At 44.8% G+C, this 15,848-nt stretch overlaps 1 pseudogene; it reads left to right on the top strand.

Annotated features, from left to right (window-relative positions):
- Positions 1 to 5,644: 5,644 nt before the first annotated feature.
- Positions 5,645 to 13,615, top strand: LOC103738918 (annotated as a pseudogene).
- Positions 13,616 to 15,848: the final 2,233 nt, after the last annotated feature.

Raw genomic sequence — 15,848 nt, 5'->3', positions numbered from 1 at the left:
CTACTTTTAAAGAAGTTGTATGAACTTTTAAAAACTTAGGATCTATTCTAGGCTCATGGAACATAGAACAAAGGATGAAGAGAACACGAATGCATCTTTCGATTCTCATCAATGAAGCTCCCTCATCCAAGAGAGGGCCAGGAACACGAAAGGTCAGAAATGGTCAAAATATAGAGAATAAGAGTCTACACAGTGTGGGTTCTTGTCCATGCTCCTATATTAAAATCCACCCACCCAGGACTCAGGGACCATTGCGGAAGAAGGTTAGAAAGATTGTAAGAGCCAGAGAGGAGGTAGGTGCCTTACCATATGCAAATAGAGTCCTACAGGCTCCTGGGACCCTTCTCATATGAACCTACAGCAATGGTGCCAGCATGCACAAGACCCATGCAAACTCAAGCAGACAAAAACCCAGCACAGAACTGTGGAACTGAACAGAAGGCCCCAATCTTAGTCAAAGAACTATTGGCAACTGATTACTTCTGGGTGAGGAAGACCTGATCTTAAAGGGAGGGACTTTAAATAGGCTGACTAGATCTCAGTGAATGAACTTGCACTGAGGGACATCTGGGGACACGAACGTGGCATGATAGACCTTAACACAAATGACAGAATGTATAAATTCCAGTGGGGGGGGCTATGGGAGGGCGCCAATAGGGAAAGGGGTATAAAGATGACCAAGATGTTCTCTATGAAATACACAAAAATTCAATAAAAATATTTTTTAGAAAGAAAATGGGAAAAAAGCAACTATTAACAATAACAAAAAACACAACACAAAGAAGACTTAAAGAATGAAAAAGCATAATTAAAATTTGGATTTTCTTGCTAGGCCACAGCCTCCTAGTGATTCACATGTTACCTTTCCCCCACCATGAAGACCCTTGTGTATACCCAAAATATATTACATCCAGAGAGAGGAGTCATTGGATCTACACAAAGTCTGCTACACACATGAACATGTTGGTGTGTCCCTTTAAAGTTACCCTTCCTTGTTCTCCTTTATAAATATTATAATAAACCCACACATGCATTTGTTTATAGATATACATATATACTTGTATACTAGGACCCTCATATGAAGGAGAACATGTGTGTTTTTTCTCCTTTCTAGGACAGGGTGACCTTGCTTAATATACAGACTAGGTCCATTATTTATTTGGGACTATTGTGATTTCATTGTCCTCTAGAGCTGAATAACATTCCATTTTACATATGTACCAGCTTTTCATTACCCATTCGTCAGTTGATGGACAACTAGGCTGGCTCCATCTCCATGCTATAATGTGTTAAAAAACTTTGTAAAACATGAGTCTTTGTGATTGGTGTTTTCATTTCCTTGAACCAAAGCCCTGAGAGCAGCATTGCTGAGTCACAGGACATGTGTATTTAGCTTTTAAAGAAAATGCTGAACTGTCCTCTAGAATGACTGTATCATTTTGCATCACCTCCAGCCATGTAGTAGGGCACCAGGGGCTCCCTGACTTTACTAACCCTTGACTTCTGGGTCTTAAATCTGATACATTGAATGGATCTGTAATGATCTTATTGCAGTTGTTGCCATGAACTTTGAGCCTATGCTTTCATTTAATTTAAGATCTATTTTATTGTTTGTAATTGTATATATGTGTTTGGGTCTCTGTGGGTATGTGCACATGAATGAGTGCCTTTGGAAGAGAGAGGTGAGAGATCCACCTAGAGCAGGAGTTACAGGTGGTTGGGAGCTGCCCTACATGGGTGCTGACAATTGAACAAAAGTCCTCTGCAAGAGCATAATGCACTCTTAACTGCTGAGCCATTTCTCCAGCCTTGAGCCTCTGCTTTCATATATATATGAAAGCCACTAGAGTAGCCACATTTGGGGGATGGAGTGAATAGGGGATGCATATTTAAGACATGCTAGAAGAGTTGTGTATTTCAGTGGAACAGTCATGACCTAATATATGTATTTATATGATTCTTTCTTGTTCTCCCCAACTCACTACCTGTTTCCCTCCATAGAAACATACCTGATAATCTTCTTTGTTCCACATTTTTACTATGGCTTTGGCCACTATTGACACAGGGCCTCTGAATGGTAGTGCAGTAAGTCACAGAGCACATGGGGACTTTCTCCAGCAGAGCTATGAAAAAGTCTGGGGATTAAGATGAAACACTGGGATGTCCAGGGAACCTGAAGAAGCTGGTTCCTCGACCCAAGATTGAAGGAGCTGGGGACTTTTCATCCCCCACAGCCCAGCATTTCCTTTGGTCAGGAAATTGAGAGGAGAGGGAATATCTACCAGGAAGGGTTGGGACCACACACTGGACAAGGGTACATTGGAAGGAAGACACAGAATGAAAAAGAGGCCTGTTAGCTGGAGGGGCAGGAGAAGCCATGGCCGTAAACAGAGAATCCCCCAAGAGGAAGCTCTGTAGTGCCAGGATTAGGGTGCTCCAAATACTGGGGACAGGTAAGATAGAGCCCAGACCAATTCCCAAACTGCACTAAAGGTGGTCTGACTTGTTCCCAGGACTAATTCCTATAGGAAGTGATTCAGGGCTAGATCCTGTTCTCTTTGGTTACCTTACTTTGTGATTCTTTATCATAATGAAAATCCTATTTATAGACCTTTATCTCCAGGTTTTTCATAGACTCTGAGAGCCCAGATAGTTCCCAGTGTTCATGCCAACAGGGCTTGTCATGTGGGTGCCAATGAGATAGTTCAGCAGACTTTGCTTTCAAGCTTGATGGCCTGAGTTCCACCCTGAGACCCACATGATGGAAGGAGAAAACTACTGTAGGACCCCCAGACTGGGGTACCCTATGTTCTCGGGAGGTCGCACCCCAATAACTCAGTCCTCAAGCCCGTAGATGCAATAACATGAGGATTTATTATTTCGTCTATAGACGGCCTTCCACCTAGATCGAAAGGGGAAGTCCAGATTCAGCTTAGAAGTTGGGTTATATAGACAGAAACCACAAACCACAAACAGTAGTGGGAGGGGGCTAGTATTCAAGCCCGGTCTACATAGCAAGTTCCAGGCCAGCCAGAGTTACGTACACATACTTACAATGAATAATAAAATAATTAAATGAATAAATAAATAAATGAGTAAATAAATAAATAAATAAATAAATAAATAATGTCTCAGCGCATGGTGGCACATGTCTTTAATCCCAGGACTCGGGAGGCAGAGGCAGGGGCATCTCTGTGAGTTCCAACCCAGCCTAGTCTACATAGTGAGTTCCAGGACAGCTAGGGTTACGGGAAGACCCTGTCTCAAAAAGACTCCCCCCAAAATAATAGTAATGTCAAGCAGATAAATGCCAGTGAAGTTGATCTCGGCAGGTGTTAGCCACTAGAGTAGCCACATTTGGGGGAAGGAATGAATAGGGGATGCATACTTAAGACATGCCAAAACAGTATTGTATTTCAGGCATACTTAAGACATGCCAGAACAGTATTGTATTTCAATGGAACAGTCATGAACTATGGGAGGGGTACTGCAGATCCTAAGATCATTATAGGGTACCAGGGACTCTGAAGGTAGGTTCAATAAGCTATGAGTATTTTAAAAAATACTTTGTTTTTGAATTTTGGCCATTTTCATACAATGTCATTTGATGTAATTTACATCCCCTCCCCATCTGCACTTTGCCTTATTGCCTCCTGCCTGATGTAATGTACTCTAATACATATTTAATAAGGCCTATGGAGTCTAATGGGTTTCCAGATGTCCTTCAGTGTGGTGTCCATCCACTGGAGCCCGATTAACATACCAAGAATTTCATACTTGAAAGAAACTGTCTCTGATCATACCAACAACCATCTTTTGCCACAATTTCCTTAGGTGAGGTTGGACTTTCTTATCCACTTTCTCATATCTATCTCTGAATTTTTATGGTATAAGCTTGCAGGGGACTTGTGCATGCTGTCACTGTCCTGAGTTCATGTGAGTAACTGACCAGCTGTCTGGAAAATTTTGTTTCCTTCTAGTCATCCACCATCTGTGGCTTTTACAATTTTTCCATCTCCTTCTGCAATGATCCCTGAGCCTTGGGGGAAGATGTTTGGCATAGGTGTCCTACATAGTGATAGGCAATTTGAAGCTTCTTGTTCTTTCCTGTGAAGCTTGTCTTTTTGTTGGCCTGTTGTGGGTTTCTATATTAATCACCATCTACTGTATAAGGAAACTTTTCAGGTGAGTTTTACAGGGTAGAAAAATAAAACTTTAATAGTCAGTTAAATATGATAACAATTTAGTAGAAAACTAGTATAGGATTCTCCCCATTTCTTGTGACCAGGGAGTCAGGTTCCTGAACCTGATATCACTGTCAGGTGTCAGGTATGGGCTCCATCCTAGGAAGCAGACATTAAATCCAATCAAAGAGTGGTTGGTTACTCCCATAATATTTGTGCCACTATTGTACAAATAAGCATATCTTGCCAGGTCTGTTGTTACTGTTAAACTATGAATCTTTTTTTTTTCTTTTAAAATTTTAACATTTATTTTTATTTTATGTGTATGAGTGTTTTGGCTGCATGGATGTAAGTGCACCCATGTTATGCAATGCTAGTGAAGTCAGAAGAGGGCATTGGATCCCCTGGAACTAGAATTAAGGATGGTTGCTAGCTACCATGTGGATACTGGGAACTGAAGTCCAGTGTTCTGCAAGAGCAGCTAGTGTGGTTAACCACTGAGCCATCTCTCCAACCCCAGGAATGATATTTTTGATGTGGTCTTAGGTTGGTTTATAAGTATTTCATTGAGAAATTTGCATCTATGTTCATCAAGGAGATCAGTCTGTAATTTTCTTTTTTGTGGTGTCTTATCTGGTTTTGAAATCATAGCAATACTTCATAAAAAGAGTTTGGAAGGCTTCTATCCTTTTCTTTCAGGCCCTCAGGTAGTTGGAGGCCAGAGGGAAGCCAGAACCCAGCACTCTCTGGTGGTCTGCTGAGCTCTCAGCAGCTACACCAATGGAGGAGGTCTGAAACCACCCTCTCAGGCTGTCTGCTAGCTAAACTGTGAATCTTAAAAGCACAAAAGAGTCTTCAAGATGAAGATCACACTCAGAGCTCCCTATGCTTAAATGCTATTACTCATGTGTGACATCTTGAGTACATACCTACTCAGAGAAGCCCTCCTGGTTTCTCCGGTTACAACTTTCTGCTCCCTGATCTCCAAAACACCACCCATGCTGAGCTGTTCAGTACAAAGATAGGGATCCTGGTGATGCTAAGTTTGAGGAGAGGGTTACTGGTATCCAGAAATACTGCAGAAGCCATGCTGTGCCTTTCAAAGAGGGCAAAGGAGGAGAAATAACCCAGGTGACTTTGCTCCAACTGCTGGTTGTTCCCTAATCAGGCAGTTCTTTGAGCAATAAAAAATTTGCCCCACCCAACCGAGGTCCCCACCTACATTCTTTTTACTTCAAATTCCTGCCTGAGCAAGGCCCACACAGTGTGTTTGCTGTCTGTGAAAGGAGATCACCCTGCAGCAGCACAGGCTCAGGTCTAGGAGCCAATCATGCCACTGGAGAGATTTCTTGGCTGGCTAAATGCTGTGGCCTTTGGTTTCCTGCTTCTGCACATTGTGTTTGCTGTCTGTGAAAGGAGATCACCCTGCGGCAGCACAGACTCAGGTCTAGGAGCTGATCATGCCACTGGACAGATTTCCTGGGTGGCTGAATGCTGTGGCCTGTGGGTTCCTGCTTATGCTCCTCCACGTTCAGGGTAAGGCACCCTAGGGGTGCACTGGGGAGGGAAAGGTATCAGAGCTGCAAAATTCCGCAGACTCAGAGCCTGAAGTGGTGGGAGGGAAGGCACCAAGGATTCAAGACATGGTAGAGATGATAGACGACAGAAACGTGTGCCTTCAATGCCCTCATCAAAGATCACAGGATGAACCCTATAGCAAACAGAAGGTCATAGATACCCAAGGTCATCCCATACAGAGGTACCAGTCTAGTGTGAAGAGCTCTGAGGAGAGCTGAAACTGGACATCAGGGGAAAGAAGGACCGAAGGGACATTTCCCTCTGTATGTGTCTGTGACATTAGTTGCTGCTGAACTTTGGATAGGAGCAATAATACCTTCATGCTGCCACAGTGTATTTCCTCTTCGGTACCCTTCTAAAGTACCTGGGCAAGGTTCCTAGCCCTGGACAAAAACCAGCCCCCTCCCAATCCCACAGCTGAACTGAGCAACCAAGGATTCCCCTTCCCACTGCATACCCTAAGCTGAACTGAGAGACCCAGGATTCCCCTTCCCACTGCATACCCTGGTCACAGTGAGAAAGGCATTCACTCATTAAGTGTCGTGCTAGCTGATCAGAATGAACAGACACTGATGGAAAATCTTCACCTACAGGCCAGGAATCAGATAGTCCCATCCGGACCACATAGACGGGGCAGGTGCGAGGCAGTTTCGTCCATGTGAAGGATCAAGTGGGAGTCTATAGCTTCCTGGGAATTCCCTTTGCCAAGCCACCTGTAGGACCACTGCGGTTTGCACCCCCTGAGTCCCCTGAACCATGGAGTGGTGTGAGAGATGGGACATCACAACCGGCCATGTAAGTCCTGGGGCCCAAGAGGCTGGCGTGAACAGGTAAACTGAACTCTGGACCACACTGTAGTTCTTCCTCCATCTCAGACCAACAGCAGTTTTCTCTGTGTCACGGAGAATCTCCCATGCATTTTTCTAATGCATGTGCCAAGATTTAGATTGAAACGACCTTGCCCAGCTCCTGACTCAGAGTCTGGCCCCCATAAGAAGTTAGATACTACAGAGAGGAGCTAAGACAAATTGTTTCTATGTTCAGACTATGCAAGTATCTCTGCCATGATGGAAGGCATCTCTGGGCAGGAGTCAGTGTAACCTGTTAGGCAGTAGGAACCCCTGAGTCCATTAGCACACACTGCAGGTCCCTGGGAGGGGCAGTGGTGGGTCCTTGGCAATAACACCCTCCACAGTGACTGTTATAACCAATAAGGCCAAGTGCCAGTGACCAAAGGCCAAGTATATGTGCGTCCATATGGAGACTGTAGAGGAGGTTTCCTGAGAGCCTGACCAGGGTATGAATGATGCTCCAATACCCTATGGGACAGTATTGTCCATTCATTCCTATAGTCCCTTTGTGGGTAGAGCACCCCAATAACCATGTATCTTACCTTCATTTTCTGATACTGACAAAAGCAACCGAGGTGTGAAAGGTTGTATTACAGGTCACAACTCTAGGTTATATTTCATCTTGGGGGAAGACAGAGCAGCAAAAGCTTAAGGAGCTGGTCATGTCACATCCAAAATCAGAACAGAAAATAAAGAATGTGTGAATCCCTGGTCATGCTCAGCTCACCTTCTCTACTCCTAAACAGTTCAGAAGCCCATTCCTAGGGAATAGTGCCCCCTAGTGGGCACGTGTTCCCACCTCAGTTAAAGTAATTAAGATAATCCCACACAAGGATGCCCACAGCCAATCTGCTCTAGACAATCTCTCATTGAGACTCTCCTCCCACGAGATTCTAAAATTGTGTAAGTCAACAATCACAAGTAACCATCACCACAGGTGCTAAGGAGTACAAGGAGAAGTGGTGAATAGCCCACAACCAATCTGGGCTAGATAATCCCTCATTGAGATTCTCCTCCCAGAAGATTCTAAATTGTGTAAGTCAGCAATCACAACTAACCATCACCACAAGTACTAAGGAGAACAAGGAGAAGTGGTGAATGTCACCTCATGCAGCCAATCATTTTCAAAGAGACTCCCAGAAATCTCCATATCCCAGTCTCAGGAAGAGCAACATCCAGGCCCACATAGAAGTGGACCTGGATGGAAGTCTGGGCTCCATCCCACCTTCCACAGAGCCTGTGTGTCCTTTACCTTTGTGGGAAGGAACTGGAAAGAAGGATCCAGTATAGCATCATGGAGAGCAGCAGCTGAAGGTGGCTGAGAGCAAACCCAGACTCAGACCTGGTTTTGGTCACCACACATCTCTTGGTAAAACTTCCTTCCACCATCACCAGGTGTCTACAAAATTCTGATATGATGAGTTCAGAGGGTCTGAAGAAGATGAAGCTGATCATGCCTTCCACCCCCATGTCTGAGGACTGCCTATATCTTAACATCTACACACCAACCCATGCCCATGAAGGCTCTAACCTGCCTGTGAGTATCAGGATGTGGTCAGTGGAAAGGGCATTTCGTCTGTTGGTTGATTAGAAGGGACAAAAGTAACCTGAGCCCCTTTGTAAGGTAGACCCTGATAAATAGCCTTACTCTGTTGGGTTCAAGAAAGACATCTTAGCCATGATGACCAGCTGAAACCTTGGTATAGGACACAGAGCTCTGGAGATCTGAGAGGTCAGAGACTCTAATTAAACCAGGTCTCACTATCAACTTGAACCCTGCACAGTAACTCGGGTGCTCAAGATTGGACACTTAGTGAACCTAAATTGCTAGATATGGATTATCTGTTGTAGCATGAAATATGATGATGTGGGACTGGAGAGATGGCTCAGTGGTTAAGAGCACTGACTGCTCTTGCAGAGGACCCAGGTTTGATTCTCAGCACCCACATGGTGGCTGCTATCCGTCCTAAACTCCAGTTCCAGGGGAAACTGAAGCCCTCTTCTTTCAGCATTGCATGACAGGGGTGCACTCACGTATGTGCAGGCAATACACTCATACACATAAAATTAAAATAATAAGTAAAATAAAATAAATATGATGCTTTTCACAAAAAATCAGGAAAGATACCCACGGAGACTCCTCTTTCATTCCACAGTGAGGATCCAGAGAGTAATCTTGACATTACTCTCTTTCCAGAGCCATTAATCTAAGCCAAGATGCATGATAGGGATGAGGGCTAGAAATATACTTATGGGGCCACTACATTTCCATGCCTGTGGCCCAAATCTTTCCGTACTAAGAAGTTCTCTATATATTTATACCTGTGCAGTGTTAAAGAAGTTGATAATCTATTAGGCAGTTCAGCTAGAGCTGGAACTATCTAGAAGTTTCCTCGCATCCATTTTGATTTCCTCAGGTGATGGTATGGATCCATGGTGGTGCACTGGTTGTAGGTGCGGCTTCACAGTATGATGGAGCCCTACTGACAGCCACTGAGGACGTGGTGATGGTCTTTATTCAGTATCGTCTTGGTGTCCTGGGTTTCTTCAGGTGAGCTGGGGTTTGGGCTGGATAATAAGGGCTGAGAGAACTAGGGCAGCCTATAATCTCTGTTCTTGCCATATCTCAGCACTGGAGACCAGCACGCCAGAGGCAACTGGGGCTACCTGGACCAAGTAGCTGCCCTACGCTGGGTCCAGCAGAATATTGCCCACTTTGGAGGCAACCCTAACCGGGTCACCATTTTTGGAGAGTCAGCAGGTGGCACAAGTGTGTCTACTCTTGTTGTGTCCCCCATGTCCAAAGGACTCTTCCACGGTGCCATCATGGAGAGTGGGGTGGCCCTGCTACCTGACCTTTTCTCTAACACCTTCGAGGTGGTCTATAGGGTAAGTGCCATCAACCACCCCAGTGCTGACCCTGCAGCCTCAGCCCCACCTCTGATACTTTGGTATTCTGTTCATTGATGAAAACAAAGATCACCACAAATAGCTTTTCTCCAGTATTTTATGAAAGACTCAAGTGTGAGCATCTACTCCCTTATGCTTTATGTGTGCTGGGTACGTTATTTGACCATCAAAGCTGTACCTAGCAGCTTCTAATATTGGCAGAAATTATGCATGGGCTGAAGATATGGTTCAGAGGGTAAATTGCTTTCTATACAAGCCTAAGGACATGAGTTCAAATCCCCAGAACCCATGAAAGGCTGGGTTCAATTACATCTGTAATTGAAGTGTTATTATGTCAAGATGGGAGGCAGACACAGAAGAAACCCTGAAAGGGTCCAGTCCAGATAGGGAGTTGCAAATATCAGTTAAACAACATGACAACTTGTCTCAAAAAAGGTAGAAAGTGAGACCAGGGAAGTAAGGTTGTACTCTGAACTTCAAATGCAAATAGTGGCACATACTCCCAAATTCATACATGAACATGAACACACACACAGGGAGAGAGAGAGAGACAGAGAGAGAGAGACAGAGAGAGAGATCTTTTTAAAGTATGCAGGTAGAATGGTCCCTATCTTGACTGCCATCACCGAACAATAGAAAAATGACTATAATTTCATACTTACCCCAATCTACACACAACACGCAGTCCAATATGTTATTTAGGGTCAAAGGCATCCATTTGGGATTAGGAAAATGCTCCTTTCTGCCTCGAAAATGAGCTAGCCCTTGCTATTTACAGCCAGTTGTCAAACTATCCAGATGTGAGGCCATGGACTCAGAGGCTGTGGTGCGCTGTCTGCGAGGCAAGAGTGAAGAAGAGATTCTGGCTACTAACAAGGTTGGGAGAATTGTGCGGCTGGGAGAACCAGGTCAACAGGTTGTGGGAGAGCCAGTCTTAACCAATTACTTCATCTTCGTGGCTTAGTTTCCTTCTTGTGGATGCAAAATAAACACCAAGATAGGCTAATCTACATGTGGACTGTCTTTGGTGGGGGTGGAGGTAGGTAGGAGAGGTAGATACATGCTGAGACCAATAAGGAAGTAGAGAAATGATAGAATAACTCAGTGGGCATAAGAATATGCATGGGATTGAACTTCAACACTGATCTCTAATGCCCTCCAGGTTTTCAAGACGATTCCTGGTGTGGTGGATGGGGCATTCCTACCCAGGCACCCCCAGGAGCTGTTGGCCTCTGTGAACTTTCACCCTGTCCCCAGCATCATTGGTTTCAACAATGATGAATATGGCTGGATCGCCCCCAGTGTAAGGCACAGTTCTGATTATCTGGGAGCCTAGGGAATCATATGGTGAATGGTGGAGATTCTAGGACCAAGGTCCCTCCCACCCCATGCTGAAGACTGTTCTCTGCCTCTCAGGGCATGGGCACTGCTCAGAGCATAAAGGAAATAACCAGAGAGAACCTGCAGGCTGTTCTGAAGAGCACAGCAGAACACATGGTGAGATTCCTTGGGTCATGTCCTGAAATACAGACTCCCCATATACCCTTCTCAGACAGCACCCCCAGAAATAGTTTACTGCGTGTGTGTGTTTCTGTGTGGAGATCACTCTAGACCTTTAGCATTTTCCTTTATTCCCTGTCTCATTCTAGAGCCACTTCCTCTCCCTGAGGATGTTGTCTTCCTATTCAAGAGCCTGCCTAACTTCTTTCTTTTTTTTCATTTTTAGTATGTTTATTGAATATTTGTGCATTTCATATAGTACATCTTAAATTTAGGCCCCCTTCCCCATCCCTGCCCCTTCTCATATAATACATTTTAAATGTAGACCCCCTTTCCCCTCCTTGCCCCTCCCTCCCCCCAGGCCGTGGAACATATTTCAGGTGTTCTGTCATATATGGTCAAGCACTTCTATCCAGATGTCCCTTGGTGGAAGTCCATCCACTGAAGTCTAGTCAGCCTACCTAGATTCACTCCCTTAAAGAACATCTTACTCTGCCTCTCAGTAGGAGGGAACTCATAGGTGGCAGTGCAGATATAGCCAAATACACATGGCTGGAGAGGTCATGGATCCCAGAGAAAACCCTATCTCTGTCATATCTCTAGACAAATGAAATTTCTTGCCATATGTTAAATATGAATCCTTATATTTATAGACAAATGTACCATACACCACTAGTTTAAGAAGTCTCTTCTTACAGTAGATAAAGGCTGCTGTAGAGTTCCCCAGCTGGTCACACACAGGGAATATATGTTTGAGAGATGCCCAGCCCTGAGTGACACATCTACAGTGGAACCTCTAACCACATTCTTTATGGTGTAGGGGTTACCTTCAGAGAGTGGTGACCTGCTAATGAAGGAGTACATGGGAAACACGGAGGATGCCCAGACCCTCCAACTACAGTACAGAGAGATGATGGCAGACTTCATGTTCGTGATCCCCGCACTCCAAGTGGCACATTTTCAGCGTGAGTACATATGTAATGAGGCCTGGGGCCATCTCACATCTGTGGGTGCCAGGTGAGATCTGTGGTGTCTAGGTCAAAACTCATGTCTACATCAGGCCTTTGGCACTTGAGGGCATATTTTCAGTAAATCCTTATGTCTAAGAGAGTGACACCTTATCCAGGCACAAATTAGAAAACAAGTTACTGACACTCAGTTTAGGTGACAGGGTCACCATTTAACCAAGGAATTCAACACAGCTAGTGCTCTAGCCTGGGCCCCCATACTCAAATGTGAATTGAGATAACTTTATACCAAGGGATGCTGTCACCAAATGTGTGGCAAGACAGCTCCAGGCAATGGACCACTGTGGCACCATGTGTCCTTGTCCCTAGGTTCCCATGCTCCTGTATACTTCTATGAGTTCCAGCATCCGCCTAACAGCCTCAAGAATATCAGACCGTCCCACGTGAAGGCTGATCATGCTGATGAGATTCTTTTTGTCTTTGGGTCCTTCCTCGGGAACGTCAAACGTGAGTCTTCCCTGTTTTCCTTGAGCTAATGGGCTCCAAGATGGGTACCTGAGGGATGTCTGCACTCTCAGTCCAGGTGAGGGAACCAAGACTCTGGGCTAGGACAAGATCAAGTACACAATACCTCCAAGCTCAAAAATCTATGAGGGTTAGAATCTGCACCATTCTCAGTCTATTCTATGAAAAAGGACATTGGAGGATGTATGAATCTAGGGGAATTGAATTAGAGGATCTAAGATGGATACTAAATCCTGATGTGAAAGGGAGGGAAGGAATCAGCCAAGAATTCAGGGTCAGGCTACAGTTGGTGTGGTGACTCTGGAGCATGAGTGGGCACCTCATGAGGTGGCAGGAACTTGGACCTTTGTCTTTCTCATGGTTACAGTTGACCTCACTGAGGAGGAGAAGCTGCTGAGCAGTAGGATGATGAAGTACTGGGCCAACTTTGCAAGAAATGGGTGAGAGCATGCCCCACCCTTAACTCCTCAGGGATGGGTCCCCAACCAGGTCTCCATTTGTGGCCTCATTAGCATGCATAATTAGTCCTTCATCACATGATAGGGTTGTCTCCACTCTAGGGCATGCTTTGACACATTGTAGGTGTCATCCTCTGGATATTCCTCCATGACCTGGCCAGTGGGTCATGGTGCTTTGGTCCTGCTCTTTACATCTTTCCTCTGAGAGTTAGGAAGAGAGGACACTAATAGCTTTGTCGTTCATGGAGCATACACTAGTCTTGTTTCCTTAATGGGGATACCTGTCTGTCATTCCCCTCAAGCCCAGTACCCTGCCCAAATCAGATTGTTGGGCTTTGGATCAGAGTGAACTTCAACCCACTCTGTGGGGGCATATCCACAGGAACCTCAACAGCGATGGCCTACCCCACTGGCCCATGTATGACCAGGATGAGCAGTACCTGCAACTGGACATCCAGCCTACTGTGGGCCATTCTCTGAAGGCTGGAAGACTGCAGTTCTGGACCAAGACCCTGCCCCAAAAGATCCAGCAGCTAAAGGGGGCTCACAGACAACACGAAGAACTGTAGTGTCCCATATCAGGATAAATGTGGGGTTTGAGTGCCATAGTAGGATCAGCCTGATGTTCCCAAAGGAGCCTGGGTTGATTCCAATAGTCATTTAAACATTCCTAATCTCTGCATTTCTCTGTTCTCCTACGTAGTTAACGAAATCTCTGCATGTCACTCCTCACTCATCCTGCAGGATCATCTTTTGTTAGACCCACTCAGTCAATGGTCCTGTAACAGTGCAGATGTGTGCGCCTCAAAGTGCCTCTATCTTCTTTTACATTCCACTGGGACTAGCCTCCTTCCTTCCTCAACTTATCGTCTCCCATCCTCTCTCTTCCCCAAGCACTTGACCCTCTTCAAATGAAGCAGATTCTTTAGGGATTATTGACTAATGAGGATCAGTTGTGTCAAAATCGTATTTTCTCATAAGTATAAATGTCCAGTAGAAAACCTAATTTCCCAGAACTCTATTATCTTCATAAATTCAGGATGCTGTTCAGTTGGGTCATAAACCGCAAGCTAGACTCTGTGTCAGGTATCTTTGGCCTCAAATATACAGAGGCTAGAGCAAAATATCAAGTGAGTCTAGGAGTTACAGGCCAGCCCAAGCAATCTATTAGGACTCAGATCTCTAAATTAAAAACTAAAGATAGTAAGCTGCATAACTTACAACAGAGTTGTATGTACAATATTGTGGACCAAAAGCATCAGAATGAAAATGTTATCAGATTTGCTGGGTAGTGAGGGCTAGGTATCTGGCTCAGAGATTACACAGTGTCTTCACTGGGTAGAGTAGGTAAAGAATGACACTGATGATCTTCCAAGCTTCCCAGGTCTTAATATCATCATATTACAGATTACATTCAGCAAATGAATTTGAGTCACAGAAGCCTTCATGCTATAGCTCCTGGAGTTCTCTGATATCAGCCACTGAGGAGGCCAAATACAGAAAAAATTTTCTATGTATTGTTCTTATATATGAAATCTTGTCTCTTTCTTTTCTGAATGTTGCCAGACCCACTTTGGTGAGAAGCAGAACTGGGCATGTTCATGGGCCCTACAAGCTGGGCCTACAAGGGGGCTGGCCAGCGGGTTGAAGTAGGTTCTCAGTGACCCACCTTCTGAAGTTTTCTCTTACTCTCTGGAGTCCTGCAGACACTGTGAAGTCCATGTTTGCAAAAGCATAACACATCTGTGAATATGTTGGACAATGGGGTGTGTCTTGGAAGTACAATGGGGGGCGTCAATAAGTAGCAGAAAAATTCCTTCCCTGGACCCCTGAGGGCATCTCCACATGTGGAAAGGTCTGTCCACTTTTCATTTCTCCTGAAATTTCCTGATACCTTAATCGTTCCTTGCTCTTCTTGATAGTCCACATGTTCAACTTTCATTCCTATGTTACTGTTGCCCTTGGACTCTTCATCCACACCAATACAAAGTCTCTTGTATTTTATGTCATTTACAAAGGCACCAAATTGTGCTCCATCTGTCTTCTTGTTCCTTCAAAGTCTTTTCTGTTATTAAGAAGGTATGGCTTTTATCTTCTACCCTCAAGGATCTCCCTTTCCCTGCACTTCCGAACAATTTGCGCTTCTTATTCACCAGTTTGTCCTGGGCAAGGTCCTTTTTTTCACCCACCCCATTGAATTCCATGACCTTTAGGTTGAAAGCAAAGATTACTGTGTTACCTGTCCCCGACACCAGGGAACATACAGAGAAAATGTTCAGCCTTGTGTCGGCAGCTCAGCAGAGCTGTCACTGTAGCCTGAATGTATTATTGAGTTCTTGTTGAGACCAGGAGTTAAGTGACCGCCACCAAACAGCCTGCATAGGGCCTCAACCTTTTAGTCTTCCACTGGTGAAAATTTTTGTTTGTTTGTTTTGTTTTTTGTTGCCATTTATTTGCCAACTGCAGCTGAAGGCTTCCTGGTCCTAGAAAAATCACAGTCAAACAACTGGCATTGCCCAGGTTGGCAGCTCATAGCTGCTTCCCCTACAGTCCCCTTCTGTTTGCAGTGCTCTCTTGTACATAAGCAAGAGAAGAACAATGAGCCCTTCCTGTTGTCATGGTGACCATTGATCTTCATCCCAATCACAGCAACCTTTGCACTACTCTCCTTCTCTTTGGTTCTCCCTTCCTGCTGCTCAATAAACTTCTTTTGTTATTGAATTCACAAATTGTATGCAGTTTCATTTCTCAGTCTTGTGAGTGATGAGCAGATTTCTTCTCTGGTACTGGGAGTCCTTGTAGAACTTTGCACCAACACCAAGCCCTCCTGAGTCTTCTGACCAGTCTCTGTCACCGTGAAGGAGATAACCTGAG

The sequence above is a fragment of the Nannospalax galili genome, unplaced genomic scaffold (genome assembly GCF_000622305.1).
Source record: "Nannospalax galili isolate Female #2095 unplaced genomic scaffold, S.galili_v1.0 scaffold799, whole genome shotgun sequence".
In the NCBI taxonomy this organism is placed as follows: Eukaryota; Metazoa; Chordata; class Mammalia; order Rodentia; family Spalacidae; genus Nannospalax; species Nannospalax galili.
Note: the sequence above shows the minus strand (reverse complement) of the source record. Positions and strands in the feature narration are given on the sequence as shown.